This window comes from Crocuta crocuta, unplaced genomic scaffold (assembly GCF_008692635.1).
Source record: "Crocuta crocuta isolate KB4526 unplaced genomic scaffold, BGI_CrCroc_1.0 scaffold209, whole genome shotgun sequence".
NCBI lineage: Eukaryota > Metazoa > Chordata > Mammalia > Carnivora > Hyaenidae > Crocuta > Crocuta crocuta.
This window is the reverse complement of record NW_027551566.1, coordinates 2,864,777-2,883,414: the sequence shown is the minus strand read 5'-3', so window position 1 is coordinate 2,883,414 and position 18,638 is coordinate 2,864,777. Positions and strand designations below refer to the sequence as shown.

The 18,638-nt window shown below is 40.3% G+C and overlaps 1 protein-coding gene across 1 annotated transcript in view; it reads left to right on the top strand.

The window, feature by feature from the left end:
• SLC24A3 (solute carrier family 24 member 3) overlaps positions 1 to 18,638 on the top strand; it is a 491,381-nt gene that overhangs the window by 406,753 nt on the left and 65,990 nt on the right. The window lies entirely within an intron of this gene.

Below are 18,638 nucleotides of genomic sequence, written 5' to 3'. Positions count from 1 at the left end.
CATTTTGAACTAGAACCCTCTTTCTCTCTCCCATTAATAGAAATTCTTTGTACTCCCACCCCATTCTTGCTTTCACCCCAAAGGAATTTTTTTTTATCTCTTCATCTGCATGGAAGACTTTGTTTAAGAACAAAGTAGGAAAAGGGGAGTTCCATTGGAAAAAAGAGCTGGATACCTGTCAGGCACCTTGAGCTGGTTTTGGTTCTCTATGGAGAAAGGGAATTGAGAAGCAGAACCCCGCAATCCTTAATGGTATGAAAACTCTGGGCATGTGCAGAGCTGACTGTCCCAGGAGACAAAGAGTGTCACAGTATTGAGAAGACCCTTTTCCCTACCTCCAAATGAAACCCAACACTATGCTGACACTCAACACTCTTTTTGGTAAATCTAAAGATGGAAATGATGCCATGCAAGCTGACCTTTTTAAGGCAGTCAACTTCTTTCCTAAAAGGATTTGCAAAGAGCAGATGTAGAAACTGGAAAAAGACAAGAAAACCAAGGTGCACGTTGCATGGCAATTCTAGGTGAACAAGTGGGCCAGTACCACACCTGAAACATCTTTGAAGTCCTCTTAGTTTTAGGAATGCTTGGGAGAGAGGGATGAGAGCCAGCTCTTCATGAGTCTGTGTATCCAATCAGGACACATTTGACTATCTCCCTTTTNCATTGTTAGATAAACCACATCTTCTTGATCCATTCATCCGCTGATGGACACTGAGGTCCTTCCCATGATTTGGCTATTGTTGAGAGTGCTGCTGTGAACATTGAGGTACATGTACCCCTATGTNTTTGTATTTCCCTGATGAGGGATGCTGAGCATCATTTCATGTGTCTGTTGGTCATTTGGATGCCCTCTTTGGAGAAGTGTCTGTTCATATCTTCTGCCCATTTCTTCACTGGGTTGTTTGTTTTTTGGGTGTGGAGTTTGGTGAGTTCCTTATAGATTTTGGATACTAGCCCTTTATCTGATATGTCATTTGCAACTATCTTTTCCCATTCCATCAGTTGCCTATTAGTTTTATGGATTGTTTCCTTTGCCATGCAGAAGCTTTTTATCTTGATGAGGTCCCAATAGTTCATTTTTGCTCTTGATTCCCTTGCCTTTGGGGATGTGCATTTGACTATCTCTTTGACAGCCCTATCCCTCCCTTTCTCTCTTTCTCTCTCCCCTTCTCTCACTCTTTCTTGCTGTCTTTTTCAAAGTTCATTATGGTTGGCTATATTTTCTGAGCTGTTTCCACATTCACGTAACATTCTGGTTTCTCTTCCGTAAATGAGGGAACAAAGTTGTATCATGTGTAAGAGTCCTTCCATGATCACCAAACTGTGATTTTCTGAATAGAATGGCAGAGAACATGATTTGTGAAGGTGTACTACATAGTTGCCCAAGGTTGGCCTCATATACCCTGCATCTGCTTCCCAGGGAGAATCTTTAAGCTTGGTGGGGTGGTGGGGGACAGGAGGGGTGGAATTTGAAAACTGAAATCTTACATTTCCTTCCCTATATAAAACAATAGGTTGGGTTCCAATGTATATTTATTCCAACTTCCATTCTGTTAGGAAGTAATATAAAGGAGTGGTTAAGGGCATGGACTCCCAACCAAGTTTTGTTTGAAATCCAGTCCCCCCAGTGGCCTTGTAATTAACTTCGTTATGTTCTCACTCTTCTCACCTATAAAATGGATATGGTTACAATATGACTTAATTCAGAAATTTGTAGCAAGGAGTGAAAGAATTTTCATAATGTTTGAAAGAGAATCTGGTACATAATTTATACACTATACAATTTGTTTACACAATATAAATAAATATAATATAATTTGACTTATACAATATAAAATTTATACAACTTAAACTACAAATTAGAGCGTGTATTATATTGAAATAATTGTCTGATTATATTTCTAGTATTCCCTCTTGAGTCTGTGCATCCCATGAAGACTGGACCAAATAGCACATGATAACAAATATTTAATTCATATTAGACAAATTTTAAAAATCCAGCAAAGATTGGGGTGCCTGGGTAGCTCAGTTGATTAAGCGTCCAACTCTTGGTTTCAGCTCAGGTTACAACTTCAGTTTCATGAGTTCAAGCCCCACACTGGGCTCTACAGTAACACCACAGAGCTTGCTCTCTCTCCCTCTCTCTGCCCTTGCCCCACTTACACTTTCCCTGGCCCCCTCAAAATAAATTAATTAAAAAAATTTTTAAAAATCCAACTAAGATAAAAGAAAATTAATGTCAGTTTCAAAGCCTGTGTGATTAGAAAGAAGACATCTGACTACATTTTGATGTTTGTGTCTTTGTTATTTCATAGACACAGCCTGTTACTAATTCATTACTGGCTATGAAATATGCCTATTTTTGAATGGAGGATCTGTCTCTTCATCTGAACTACATCATGTTTGGTTCTCAGGAGAGACATTTACCACCCTATCTCCATCTACAAGTTTATTGAAATAACAGTTGTGACACACAGAGAGAATGAATCCATTATTATTTCCCAGAGATGAGGAAGATATGCCAAGAGTGGTCTAGACACTTTCATGAATTTCTAGAGGATGGAAATTAGAAGTGATCGTACTGATCCAAAGCAGAGAAAGTCTCAATCCAGACCACATGTAAAAAAAGAGTTAAAGTAAAACTGGGTCCACTTGAACCTCCAGAGCTTAGAGTACAGGATCAGGAGGTGTGATGTGTGCAGAGGTTGGTGAAGAAGGAATAATTAGGGTAATTAATTAAATGACTATCCTTGTGCTTCAGGCATCTATTACTGTTTAACCAGTCACTCCAAACCTAGTTATGTAAAACAGCATCCTTTTAAATCTGTGCTCCAGGAATTTAGACAGAACACAGCAGGGATGATTGGTCTCTGCTCCACAACATGTAGGAATAACTGAAAATATTAGGAAAAGCTAAGAAAATAGTGTCATTGGAAATTCTGGACTGGCTAGAGGTGACTTGACTGGCTGAGGCTGGGATCATCTGGAGGATTCTTCACTCACATTTAACCCTGCACTGAAGCGACTGGAGGCTGGGCTCAGCTGGGACTGTTAACTGGAGCACCTACACGTGGCCTCTCCATGTGCCTTTAGCCTCCTCACATATGGTAGCCTCAGGGTATCAGATGACTTCATGGTAGCTCTGGGATCTCAAGGTTAGTGTTCCAGAAAATAAGGTAGACATTGTATGGCCTCTTATGACCTAGCCTCCAAAGTCACATAATACCACTTCTGTCTTGCTGTATTGACAAGCCCACCTGGATTCAAGAGAAGGGGATACAGGTCTCCAATTTTTGTTGACAGGAGTGTCCAAGAATTTGTGACCAAGAATTTGCGGAAAACCACTCTACTTTAGAACAAGTGAATCAGCTGATTCTTTCTCATTTCCATCAGTTGACCAATGTCTTTTCCAAGGAAGAACCAGGAAAATGGTCTTTAAAGCAATAGAATATCTGTCTAGGGAGGTTTGTACCTCTGCCATAGGACTTTTTGGCTAAGAAACAAAAGTCCAAACTATCTCTGAACCGTTTCAGTGTCTAATATTGTAGAGGGAGTCAACAGGAAAGTAGACAAGTAAATCACAGTCAGTATTATATCTCCTCTTTATTTTGCCATTTGGGGGACCTACAACACTGACCAAACACCCTGAACTGAAGCTTGCCTGTCTATACACCCTATGTGCCTCCACAGAGCCAGCAATTAGCTCTCCCTTTTAGAGGACTTCAGGGATGCAGGCTTACACACCTGCAAAGAAAACTGATGCTGGTTGGCATATTACTCAGCCACTAGTTCCTATATATGAGCATGCTTCCAAAGACTCCCAGGCATTTGAGAAAACTTCCCAAAGGAAGGATCAAAATGGATAAACAGAAGAGCTGTCCACCAAGTAACCAAAGATAAATCAGGTGATAGAGATAAACTTAAAATTTTTAATTCATATTCTCAAGATTTCTACATGGATATTAAAGCCATAAAAATGAGAACAGGATGCTGAAAGGGGGGGAGGGAAGAAGTGAGGAGGGAATATCAGTAAAAAAATAAATTATTTAAAATAATTTGTAATGTGACTTCCAAAATGTAAAAGAAGTATATGAAAAGGACAGAAATAATAGAATTGGCATGGCAATGACCAAAACAAAGACTTTAGAAACATAAGAATAGTGGATTTCAGAGCAGAAAGAAAAGGTGATAGAAAATTTAAGAAATGAAGGAAAAATTAAGAAACATGGAAAATCAACTGGCTGCTCTAATATGAAACTTAGCTGGAATTCCAGAAGAAGAGAGTACAGAAATTAGAGGAGAAAGAGTCAACAAATATATAATAATAGAAAATGTCCTCTAAGCAGAAGGAAAACACAAGTGTACATATTGAAAGACTGGACACAGTGGCAAAGAGAATGAAAATACATCTATACCTAAAAACATCTGCATGAAATGTTGAAACATCTAGGCTAGAGATCCTAAAATTTTCAGAAAGGAAACAGGCCATGTACAAAGGGATAGAATTGGATGAATTTCAGACTTTAACCGACAACACTGGATGCTAGAAGACAGCAGAAATATAGTTGGTTAGGAAAGGTAATAAATTTAGACCTAGATTCTATAGTTAGCTAAACTAGCCATCAAATGGGAGGCAAGATAAAAATGTTTTTCAGCAAAAAAAGGATTTTACCTCTCACATAACCTTTTTTTAGGTAGCTACTTTAGAATGTGCTCCAGCAAAATGAGGATAAAATCTGAAAAAGACATTGGCAAAATTAACACAGAAGTCTAATAAGAAGAAATCTCAGGGACGCCTAGGTGCCTCAGTCAGTTATGCATGGACTCAGATCATTATCTCATGGCCCAATGGTTCAAGTCCCATGTTGGGCTCTCTGCTGTCAGCACAGAGCTCCGCTTCAGAACCTCTGTCCTCCTCCCTCTCTGCCCCTCCCCTGCTTGTGCTCTCCCTCTCTCAAAAGTAAATAAACATTTTTAAAAAGAGGAAGAAGAAGAAATCCCAAAAAGCAAGCTAAGCAAGCAGGTCAAAAAAGAAAATGTTCAGATTTTCAAAGAAAGGAAGTTCTAAGATCTCTGAGAATAGAAATAACTTCAAGTCATGTTTTAAAAAGTGTCTTCACATGTTGATAATATGGGGAAGAAGCCACATGCTGAGTCTCCCAACAAGGGGAAAACTGTAGTTTCCAACCCCAAGACAAAAAACTATGGAAAAAAATATTGCAACTATGTAATGCAGACTGAAATATGGAATTTCTTTGTTTAAGGGTGATATCTAAGATGATGTCTAAGATGAACTATTTTATCTTGACATAAGAACATTATCTTTTAAATAGCAAGTAGGTGGTGACATCATACCTGTAAGAAGAGATTACATGTTTAGCATGCTATTTGGCTCTACAGTGAGCAAAATTCACTTACTAATAGTCCTATTATAACTATTTATTGTTTTTCTACATTTACACTCAATCTTTAACTAAAACATGGACAACCAGGGTGCCTAGCTAGCTTAGTTGGTAGAGTATCCAACTCTTGATATTGGGGCCATGAGTGTGAGCCCCACGTTGAGTGTAGAGACCACTTAAATAAATAAAACTTTAAAAAGAATAAAATAAAGAATTAAAAACACATGGCCAGATTTCATTGTTTCTCATTGCCATGTAGTATTCCATGGATGGACCTTGAGGGTGTTATGCTGAGCGAAATAAGTCAGGNAAAAAAAAAAAGAATTAAAAACAAAGCATGAACAGCTGAAAGATGGTGATAGATTAGAATGTAAATGCTTTCATGTTGACAATGTAAAAATCAAGTTATACTTAAGTTGGTGGAATAAGAGGTTGCTCCAGGCAGGAAGATGAGCACTCTTTTCCTACCTAATATGGAGTCAAGAAGTATTTCTAAAGCTAATGGAATGTGAAATAGAGGAGGAAACCTTCAAAGATTTATTAGCCCTAATAGTAATAATAAAAATTTCAAACATTAGGAGTGGATAAGATGTAGGGAGTAATATAAATGAGCTAAATCTTCGTTTTTCAATAAATGATGCCTAAAGTGAATAAATCTGGAAAGAATAATTATGATCCCTTTATTTGGCATTATAGAAATAGGAACTGGAAGAACCAAAAAAGAAAATGATATTAATAAGTATATACCACTGGGAGGTGGGAGGGATGAGGCAGGGGACAATTGTTTTTCATCAATAGAGCCTGTAGGTATTACTTAGTTTTTTTATGTGCTATTTAATTTTCTTAATATGGATATAAAGTCATTAAAATAATGCCCAGAAGAGTGAACTCAAGTATCAGGGGAGGGGGAAGGGGAAGGTAAAAGAGAAACAACAATAACAGTAGCTATCTCTTATCATATAGACTTTAATATTGTGCCAGGCAGAGTTCTAAACCTGTTACATAGTGCATTTAATCCTGGTAGTAAGCCTTGACAAGGGTGCTATCATTATCTCCTTTTCAAAGATAAGGAAACTGAGGCAGAGACTTGAAATAATAACTTGCCTGAGGCCATACAACCAGTGACTGTTGGAGCTGGGGTTTAAACTCAGGGATTCTGGCCCCAGGTCCTTGTTCTTCACCTTTCTGGTATATGCCCTAGTAATGCCTGTGGGAGTGTTGTTTCCTCAGCTTTCCTAATGATAGGTCAAGAGAGACCAAGATATAGAGGGAGAAGTAAACTATTTCATGGTAGCTTTGTGACACCTAAAATAACCAAAGTCAGAAATGTTAAGAAGGGTTACCTCTGGTGAGTGAGAGGGGCATGGAATAAGTGGGAGGCACAGGGAAACCGAAGATTTTTACTTCCATTCATATTCTGCTTATGGCTTGATTTTTTTTCAAGTTTTTATTTAAATTCCAGTTGATGTATATACATACATACATATAGTTAACATACAGTGCAATATTAGTTTCAGGTGTAGAATATAGTAATTCATCACTTACATAAAACACCCAGTGCTAATCATAAGTGCGCCCTCCTTAATACCCATCACCCTGCTTGATTTTTTTAACCATAATCATCAATTTTATGTTTTAAAGTTTATTTACACAAAACCTAACAAATTTCAGAGGACTTTTCCTTTAAAATCAGATAGAAGTAGAAAGACATTTCTGAAGACTCAGTTTACGTTACTTCTGTCTCCCAGGATTGGAGATAATTTGTATAAATGTATGTGATTTATGCAACCAAATGCACCCGTTGGAAATATGATTTAAACATTTTATTACTTTAAGTGTTTGTTTCACTGGAAGGGAAACATATTAAAATTGTCCTGCCAGTACTTCTCTCCAATTTAAAAGCTCCAGATAATGATTAGACTTTATCAGTCTTGTGACAGTAAAATGAAGCTATATGATCCCTGAGGCCAGGTCCTAAAACACTACACAGATTTTGCTTATTCTCTTGGGATGCTTGCATTCAGAGCCATGAACCCCCACTGAAGTGTCTGACAGCCCTGAGGCTGACCTACTGTGAGGAAGCCCCTGCCACATGGAGAGGCCATGTGTACGTTTGGTCAGTGGCCCCAGCTGAGATCTCAGTCTGTGGCCCACATGAGCCCCCAGTCCTGCAAGTGAGCAAGCCTTCCAATATCTAGCCCCAAGCCTTTGCATCCTTCCAGCTATGAAGTTAAATCCAACAATTCTACACTTCTTGTTTTATACTGACATGACTCTCAAAGTGAATTTTCATTATAAATCCAAAAGAGATTTTAAAACAGATCTACTTTATAAGCAGAGTGATGAATGGCAACACTCCTAGTGTGTAGACTTTGAAATATTCATAAGGAATATATAAAATTCATTGTCATCTCTCAAAACCTCATACACAGAGAATGGGGTTTTCTTCCACTCTGTGTGGGACTGGGAAGCACAGGGTAGTCTCCTGTTTCTCATTACCTGGACATCTGTGAGCCTAACAGGTCATAGCAGGATGGGACAATGGTGTCAACCCCTGCTGGATGTTAGAATCACCTACGAATAAAAAATTCCAGCGGCCAAACCACAGCCCACCTCAGCTAACTGACTGTCTCTGGGGGTGGGACTCAAGCATGAGTGTTTCATAAAACTTCCAGATGATTCCAATAGGCAGCCACAGCTGAGAACCAGGCCTCCCTGAGAGAGTCTGATTTAGAAGGTCTGAGTTGAGCCCAGGGATCTTTATTTGTCTAACAGAACCAGGTCGTTTTTATGACCAGGTAATTCTTGCTAATCACCTGCAAGGAACTGACTGTGGGGGCTCCGTGGGTGTTCACCCCTGGTTCAAGACGTGATTCAATCACTTTCAAACTGTGAAGCATAGGTAACTGTGTAACTTCATTAAGCCTTAGTTGACTGATCTGTAAAATGGAAATTTTGAAAGATTAGAAGGAAGAAAGCATGTAAGGTGCTTAGTATAGTATTTGACACAGAAGAACCAATTTTAAAGTGTTGACTGTTATGCTAAGGGGCTTCACTGCAGACCAGGGCCTCTTGGGAAACACCCCTACTAATGGTCCCTGAAGGTTCCAAATTGTTCACAGAGGCCTTTTCCTGCCTAGAAATGAAATACGGTACTCCAGATAGGGCCACAACTTGCCACGTGCTCTTTGTTTCAATTGCACACATGCCCAAGATCCCTTTCACTTCTGAATTATAGGATTTTCTCAGACATTGTTGAATGAATCCTTATGCATTGCTGGGAGTCTAGTGTGGCTAAATATTATTATTCCAGGTAGAGGACTGAGATACGGACGAGCATAGGCTATATTCCTGATCACACAGCACATTAATGGTTAAGCTGGGTAGAAAAGTATGGAGAATGAATGCTGAGGAAGAAAGTGTAGACAGAGGGGTGGAGATCCCCATTCCTGGGAGTCACCTGGAACCCACCCCTTGTCCCAGCTTCCTCTGCATAGTGTAAGCACATATCCCTTCTAGTACACTTTCCATCCTGCGTTTTGATTACATTTCTTATTCCATCAACAGGTAAGGTACTAACCACTCTCCACTTAACATGATCATCTGCAAAGTGAAAAACTAACCTAACTACTTAAATAACCTCTTGCCATGTTTTTGGCTAAGGGAAAGGAGGTTTTGGTTGGCTGGCTGGTATTACTGGCTGCCCCAACCACTCCATTCCCTCAGCTGTCTGTTTTATTGCCTAATGCAGATGAAACCAGGATGTGTTATTGGTGGCACCATGTTTTAATTTTTGATTTCCTTAATGCAGGGGGAAAAATACCTTCCAAGCACTCACTAAAGAAATGTTCTTGTGTTCAATTTGCCCTGGCTGCAAAATCGATTCGTGAATGTCACCTGCTCTCCCTACCCTGAGTCACAGAAATTGCTTGAAATAGATTGCCTGACAGATCAACTGGAGATGGATGAGCCACACAGATGTAGCAGCCAGTATTTTTTAGTATGAAAATATCACTGCCCTGCATCCACTCACGAGTAGGGGACAGGTGCTTCCTTTCCAACCCAGAGCCCCCATGGTTGGTGGCCTCCCACGTTTCCTTTGAACACATACTCTGTTATAAGTCAGATTAACTCCTGATATTGTAAAAGTCCTATTCCTTGTCAAACAGTGGGTTGGCATCTTAGTTTTTAAAGTATATAATCCATGTTACCTCTCCTTTATAACTTGATGAAACCAGAGAAACATGGATCTTTCCACAGATGAAAAGAACACTTCTAAATCCATACCTAAGCCTGTGAGCTGAAAAAAAAGAGAGAAAAGAAAAAATGCTGGCTCTATTTTTCTGTCCTCTTTGTCTTGAATATTTTAATGTTTAGAGGGAAGTGATGTGTCCATCCCCCATGATTCTACTACCAGCTTTCTGACAGCAAGGACATCAGCTTCTGCATGTAGCACGATTATAGACCTCAAACACTAATGTAATTGTGTAATTTGAGCCAGGGTCTTACTTTCAGAAGCCTAACTCAAATACATAGTCTTAGCTGTGTGATTTCTGAACTAGCGTGATATGTTAACTTCCTTCTTCATCAGTACTTCAAAGGCAGAGAAGCCCCACAGCATTTGAGGTCCCTACTACCTATAATGATATGTCCCAGATCAAGACCCTGACATGATCCTTTAGCTTGAGATTGTACTTCTAGGTTTCAAATCAATGAAATAAGGAGATACTTGCTTCCTACATATATCTGGCTGTTACCCCAAATGGTTTAAATTTAAAAATAAATTCAGGGCACCTGGGCTCAGTCGGTTGAGTGTCTGACTTAGGCTCAGGTCATGATCTTGCAGTTCGTGAGTTTGAGCCCCACGTCGGGGTTTATGCTGACAGCTTGGAACCTGGAGCCTGCTTCAGATTTTGTGTCTGTGTCTTTCTCTGCCCCTCCCCCTGCTTCCTCTGTGTCTCTCCCTCCCTCCCTCTCTCAAAGTGAAAAAACATTAAAAATTTTTAATAAAATAAAAATAAATTCAGCATCAGTCCAATTTGGATTCTTTATACTGTTCAGCAGATGGAATAGGAGAGCATACAAGGGAGCTGGAGTTTTCTAGCATGGTTCTACAAAGGGACAGTACAAAGGGGTGATTTCCCAGCATCTTCCACAGAGTTGAGACTAGAAACTGATGCTAGGAAACACCATACGTAGAAGCATTGGGGTGCTTCTAATTTGCAGCTACAGCTCAGACACATCCATGCTACATTAGAGCCATTGCAGATTATCTTGGATCGTTCTCCTTACTTGTTCTCTGGCATGAAGATCCTAAGTGGATACACATGCCCACAGCATTGAGTCCAGTCCCACTGCCCAGGGTGAAGGCCAAGGGCCACCCCACCAAGCCTCCTGCTCTTTACATTTCAGTTCCACAGATGCAATCCAGACTCAGAAATTCTCTGCCCTCTGGGCCAGCACCACTCCCACTGTAATGTGCACATGGGCACCTGGGGGTCTTGTTAAGATGCAGATTTTGATGCAGCAGGTCTAGATTGGGGCCTAAGAATTGCATTTCTAACTGACTGCCCCCTCGCTTCCCACCCCTTTTCTGGAGGAAGAGACAATTGAGGAAATAATGAAAAGCCAGAATCAGGGAAGGAGTAGAACCCCAGGACTTCCATTTCCAAAAACTAGATTAGAGGAGTCTGTGAACTTGAGTGAGAAAAAAAATTACATCCTTGTTTTTACTGACCACGTATATTTAATGTTTCATTTCGTTATTCATGAGGCACCAAGCCATAGTAGTTGTCGCACTACCTGATGACTGCATGTCCAGAAATACAAGATAACTTCATGCTACATTACAACCATTGCAGATTATCTTGGCTCGTTCTCCTTACTCATCACTATGTTGAAATTACTAACTCTTTTTTATAATAAGGAAACTTAACTGGCTCTTGTTAATAAAGAAGCACATATATCACTGATATCTCAGTGTTTGGATAACCAGATTTTGAGAAATCTGTTTCTTTGTAATTCTTTGTTATGTATATCTTTTAATACACACTTCTGAAAAGGGGGCCATAAAGTATGAAGGCATGCATCGCACAAAATGTTGAAGACCCCCCCTCCCCCAGCACAATGTTGGACTGTGAAGAAATAGCAGCTGGTGTCTTTAGCATGGTCAACACTAATTAAAATAATTCTTTCAGGTAAGGAATCACAAATGTATATTCCTGTGGAACCCAATTATATAGAATACATGAGTGAAGTGGTCCAGTCTAAGAATAACAACAGCAGAAAAAAAGTAATATGTGGAAGCTGACTTTTGCCTTTGGAGTTGGGGACAGTGGAGTTGAGGGGACTGTGGCAAGCTGAAGAACGTATGTCTTATCTAAAGAAGGCATCTCTGATGGCTCCACAGTGACATGAGAATGCCCCTAGGTTGCCAGGTTTTCGGATATTTCTGAGAGAAGTTGAAAGTCTTGGTCTTGTGAAAATCCCCAGAATGCCCACAAAATATTATAATGTATATCTTGGCAATTACTGCAATTGACAAGAAACAAAGGGAAAAAGATAACTCTGAGCAGGCCAAGCAACCAGAATAAAATAGCAGTCAAAATCCAACGTGAGATAAATAGACAATATTGAAAAAATTCAGCTTTCCCTTTGCCTGAAGAATATTCATTTCAAGATCATTAAACCTCCAATTTTGTACTTATTTAAAAGAAAGGCAAAGTAGTTATCTTAACCAACCCCCAAAATGTCATAGGAGGGTTACCAGATTTAACAAGTAAAAATAGAAGTCACCCAATTAAATTGCAATTTCAGATAAGCAACAAATGCATTTTTAATATATTTCCTAGGTGATTTTTGAAATTATACTTCCATTTTTTAATTACTTGTTGTTACCTGAAATTCATAGTTAACTGTATCCTGGGTCCTGTATCTTACCTGGAAACTTCACTAATAAGCCAACTCCAAGTGAGATGGAGTAGTTACTATTAAAATTAATATATGTTATTAACATTAATAACTAGCACCGTGATTGCATTTTTGTTTTGTTTGGGAAGCATTTTTATTGGAGTCTACAAACATTTAAGAAAATGCACATACCATCAGTACATCTCAGTGACTTTTTCCAACCAAGCACACCAGTAATCAGCACCTGATCAAGAAGGAGAATGCCCTTTCAGACTCTATCCCTGGCCCACGGGGAACACCATTCCAGACTTAAACAATGGAATTTGGGGGCACCTGGCTGGCACAATCCGCAGAGCCTGCGACTCTTGATCACGCAGTCACTAGTTAAGAGTCCCACATTGGGGGTAGAGTTTACTTAAAAATAAATAAACTTTTAAAAAAAGCAGCATAAGCCAGTATGCTGTGCTTTCACACCTTATGTAAATAGGATTGGGTTGTATTTTTAAGTTTTCAGTGCTCTTTTGGGGAGGGGAGAGAGATGGAGAGAATGCTGACTCTGATTATAGGATCATTGTGTAAATCCGTGTTTTAGGTACAGCAGATATGGTTGATGTCCCACCCGTGAACCCTCATCTTCTCCATTACAGTTCCCACCGGCCTGACTGCATTTCTGTCTGAAGGCTCTCCTTGGTCACTGCCCCTGGGCAGAGAGTGCCAGGCAGTAACAGTCCTGAGTGCAGCCCTCATTTGTGAAGATTAATAAGCTAAAGTCCACTTTATTTTGCAAAAGCATAGTCTTTTTACATGGCCTGATTATTGCCGTCCATTTCTGACAGTAAACTAGAAAGCAGGAGTCATTTGTATATCAGAGCTTTTTCCCAGGATTGAAGTATTTTAAAAGTGTAGTTGAGGGGCTCCTGGGTGGCTCAGTTGTTTAAGTGTCCGACTTCGGCTCAGGTCATGATCTCATGGCTTGTGGGTTTAAGCCCTGAGTCTGTACTGACAACTCAGAGTCTGGAGCCTGCTTCCAATTCTGTATCTTCCTCTCTCTCTCTCTCTGCCCCTCCTTCTCTCTCTCTCTCAAAAATAAATCAATATTTTTAAAAAATATTTTAAAGGGCACCTGGGTGGCTCAGTTGGTTAAGTGTCCAACTTCGGCTCAGATCGTAATCTCACAGTTCATGGGTTTGAGCCTCGCATTGGGCTCTGTACTGACAGCTCAGAGTCTGGAGCCTGCTTCAGATTCTGTGTCTCCCTCTCTGCCCCTCCCTGCTCACATTCTGTCTCTCTCTCTCAAAAATAAATAAATATTAAAAAAAACTATTGTTAAATAATGAGCAGACAGCCATGCCAAGACTTCCCCATGGGAGGAAAACCTGGGTCAGGCCCTCACCTGTTCTGAACACCACTGGGTGTTCTCAGAACGTGTGGGGAACACTCCAGAGCCCCATCCTTGCTCCACATCTTATGACTGTCATTCCTGAGATAAGAATTGGCTGTAGAAATTGTGTCAGCTCAAAAGCTTGGAACAAAACTCATGTTATGATTTTTCAAATCCCTTTTCCATGAAATCTGTGTGAAATAACAAATATTTCTCTGAGACGATCGCTGTATGTTTTGTGTCGTGTAACTATTATGCTGTTCTGACTGCTTCAATTGCTTTTCAAAAAGGCAAAGCACTTACAAGTCGAGGGTTTTGTGCTTTTTAAAATGTGTCTACAATGTCAGATTCCACTGTTCATCAAGAAAAATCATCATAGGGGCACCCAGGTGGCTCAGTCAGTTAAGCATCCAACTTCAGCTCAGACCATGATCTCACGGTTCATGGGTTCAAACCCTGTATCAGGCTCTGTCCTGACAGCTCAGAGCCTGGAATCTGCTTCAAATTCTGTGTCTCCCTCTCCCTTTGCCCCTCCCCCACTCGTGCTCACTCCCTCAAAAATAAATACACATAAAAAAAGAAAAATTGTCATATATATTACATTGTATTATATATATATTTATACCATATATCTCCATATGTTATGTGTGTATACTATCCTATATATAAATAGCTGTATGTAGATTTGAATAATTGCCTATAGAAAATATATCATTTTATCATAAACTCTTAATTTTTAACCCCCTCGAAGGAGCCAGAATTCCAGAAGATTATCATTCAGCATTTATTCAAATGTTGAAAGGAGAATGTGTTTTTTTCCTCTGTTTTAGAAGTGTGGTGTTTTGGTATATTTTTTTCTTTTGGCATTATGCCACTCTGAAACTAAATGAAATTACAAAAAGGAAACTAAAGCTCATATTCAATAGAAAAACTGTGAAATGTACTCCGGAAATAGAACTGATGATCAAGAAATACCAAGATGAAATTTCAATAGTGAGGGATTCCTAGAGCTAGGCGGGAAATAGAGCCTCTGCCTTTAATTTATGGGGGAGTGTGCCAGCGGTGGCCTTCTGTAATCTGTAGCATCTGTATCATTGATTAACGAGGTCAAGGGCAGGATTCCTCACTGCTGGTTTTCTCCCAGGAGCCCTGTTCTGGTGTCTTTGCCAGAGTGACTTCTCAGCCTTCCTTGAAGCCATTTTGGAGAGTGCTAAGGAAACATCATCTTCTCATCAGTGCCTCCCCTGCTCTGGGTTGGGGGACACCTGCCAACAGATGACAAAGAGGTTCTCAGTTTGATGCAGAGGTGCTAATATATCCCTCTCTGTCAATAAATATGTTCAGATTCTGAGTCAGACAGTTGCTGGCCCCCATTCGAGAGAAAAGACCCTTCACTGAGAAACAAAGGGAACACCTTAGACCCCACATCCCCCAATCTGTAGAAAAGTGGAACATTTAATCATGAACAATGATCTGTGTTGGTGTTTGTCTTTTTGTTTATTTCAACCAAACTAGCTAAACAGAGGAGTTTCCAATTTATGTACCAGACTGTCTTGCTCCTGGAATATGTCTATACTGTGCCCATATCTACAGTCCTTGTGGTAACTCCTTTCAGCTTTGATTACTTGGCCTGAATCTCTTTAATGCAGTATGTTTTTTTTTTCCTTAGTTTATTGTCAAGTTGGTTTACATATAACACCCAGTGCTCATCCCAACAAGTGACCTCCTCCATGCCCATCTCTCCCTTCCCCTCCCCCCCATCCCCCTTCAGCCCTCAGTTTGTTCTCAGCATTCAAGTTGTTTTTGAATTGAGCTGTGGTCATTCCTTTTTTTGTCTCTCACCATCAGCTCTTCCCTCCGTTGGCTACCATCTCCAAAATACCTGCCTGATGGTTTAAAGTCGTGGAGAAAAGATCTCCATAGGAGGTAGTCACAAATGAGTGTCTGCTTTCATTGCTGCCTGCAGGGAGGCCTTGTGCCATTGTAGTGTGAGGGGACAGGGGCTTGAGACCCAGGCTTCCTGGGTTCAGATCACAGCCCCTCCCCACTGATACTTGCACCAACTTGCCCAGATTGCTGGTTGTAGAGGGTGATAGTGCCCCCACCCTTATTAGTCATCATAGGAGTGAATGAGATAACTGTTCCCAATCCCGGTATTTGCAGGAAGTGTCAGGTAAATATTTGCCGTGGTGACCAGTGGTTACCACAGGAAGGTAAGGTAGCAGTAGACAGGAGACCATGGTGACATCCCTCAATACAGACACCACGGGCTCATCAACGGTGTTCTATTAATTCCCTCTAAGGTACAGAAAGAAATTCATCTCTGGTTTGACTCCTTACTTGTCTTCCAGTCATCCCTTCTATAGAAAAGAATTGGTTTTGCTCGGGTGTGGGCTCTGAATCTGAAGCTAAATTTGATGATGGTCTAGTGATTGAAAGCTATTCTGAAGGATAAAAGAGCCACTCTTCATCTGGAGTTGACATCTAGGCCTAACGCAAGGTGTATTTCTTGCAGCACATCTAAGTGGATAATTTGTATCATACTTTCTTAGGTTTTCATTTTTATTGAAGTCATATGTGCACAGAGCAGAACGAGGCAACTCGTTCTAGAAAGTTTATTATGAAGGACAGCTCTCGTCCAATCCCACCAACACCAATCTGCCACCTTTTTGAGGCAACCATGTTTTATTTTGGGTGGGTTTTTTGTTTGTTTGTTTGTTTATTCACTGATTTTTAAAGTGAGGGAGACAGAGAATCCCAAGCAGGCTCTGCAGCATCATTGCAGAGCTGGATGCAGAGCTTGAACTCATGAACCTTAAGACCATGACCTGAGCTGGAGTCAAGAGTTGGACGCTCAACCAACTGACTCACCCAGGTGTCCTAAGGCAACTGTGTTTTTTTAATGCTATATAGTTATATGTACAGCATAGTGATTCATGGGGATATCCTCCAGCAGCCTTTGAGAAAGGGTACACAGGAAATAAATTTTCTGAGACAATTTAACTTTTTATTTTTATGCTTCTCTCACTTGTAATGAATAGTTTGGTCAGGCATAGAATTTCAGGCTGAAATAATTTTCCTCTCTAATTTTAAAGGCGTCACTCCATTGTCTTTTAGTTTTCAGTGCTTTTGTTGAAAAATAAAATGTCATTCTGGTTTTGATCCTTTGTATGTAATCCCGTTACTCTCTCTCTAGTGGTTTCTAGGACCTTTCCTCTGTGCCAGTACTCTGAAAACTCATAATGCTTTGCCTTGGCATACATCATTTTTTTTTTGTCCATTGTGCTGAACACTCAGGAAGCCATTTTACTCAGAAAATGCCTGTCCTTAACTTCTGGGAATTTTTCTTTAATTACTTAACTTGATTATTTTCTCTCTCCTCTGTTTTCTGGAACTTCTGTTCTTCATGCCAGGTTTCTTGTTTCTGTTAAGGTGAGGGAGGTACCTTACATACTACTGGTCTGCTTGAAGTGAGTGAGGAGGTTTGTGGATTAAATGTTTAAATACCTTTTCAATGTACCTGTTTTCAGGCCCTCCTTTATTCCCACTTCTAGAGCTCTGCCCATGGCCAGCTGAGTGGCCCAGTGTTCTGCTTTCCAGCATCCAGGATTTCGTGGCTCTAATCAGCTCTTATATACTCTTTCCCTTGAGGGTTTAGGTCTTGTAAAAAACTAAAAAAAAAAAAGCCTTTATTATTACCTTGTTCTGTTATAACAAGAAAGAGCAAAGGTCATGATATGTGTCCAGTCTGTGAGCTGTAACTAAAAGCCCAAGTGCTTTTTAAAGGAAATTCAGAATTGATATTTGCCACATGTTTTAAGTCCATTTTCCTAATCATCATACATTGAATCAATATTCACAACCTTTTATGACCTGCTGGAAAGTGGACAGTCCAGTCCCATGCAAGCTATTCCATAGATGAGAACAGATGCAAATAGGTATATAGTACAAGGAGAGAGCATGATAAAAGGATAAAGGAGTACCTGGGTGGCTCAGTCAGTTAAGCGTCCAACTTCAGCTTAGGTCCTGATCTCACGGTTAGTGGGTTTGAGCCCTGCATTGGGCTGTGTGCTGACAGCTCAGAGCCTGCAGCCTACTTCAGATTCTGTGTCTCCCTCTCTCTCTCTGCCCTTCTCCTGCTCATGATTTGTCTCCCTCTCTCTCTTTCTTCCTCCCTCTCTCTCTCTCTCTCAAGAATAAATAAACATTAAAAAAACTTTTAAGGGGATAAAGAACACATTTGTTCTGAAGTGATTTCTGTGACAGGAGTCCTCTTCTTGACAACCCCATTGTCTGGAACTTAGATCTGCAAATACAAAGCCTAATAAGGCAAAATCAGCACCAGAAAATACCTAAGTGTCCTTATAACAAGTGAAAGAATGTGTTCATGGAAAGAGACTGGCCTCATTACTCATTTATGGTTCTATTTAAGTCCTATCTTTCATGTTATTTGAATCTGGAAAGCCTTTTCTGGTTTGACTTTGCCTGATCTTTTCTTTACAGACCGACACAGTAGTCAGGGAGAGAGGAGGCTCCAAATGTTGCCCTGTCCCCGAATCCCTTTTTCTATTGTCTTTGGTACAGCATGTGCCTGTCATTGGCCAGGTTGACAGCTGACATTTGCTGCATCCTTTTTCCCTTACGAGGCCAAGGGCAAAGGCAGCTAGATATGTCCTGTGGCCATGGGGTGGTTGACACTTGTCTAGGGAGGTGAGAGGGTGCTGTGAGTGACAGCCCAGGAAGCACGTCTGATGCGGCTCTTCCAGACTGTCCCAGGTTCTTTGTGGAGAGTCAAAAATGGACCTACTCCACAAAGCAAAGAAAAAAATAGCAGGTGTCCTTTATAAAGAGACTTGGAAGGGCTTACCAAGGAGAAATGACTTTTCCTCCAGGACAGAGATCCTAACCTGGCATCTGCAGCTTCCCCTTCGCCCTCAACCACA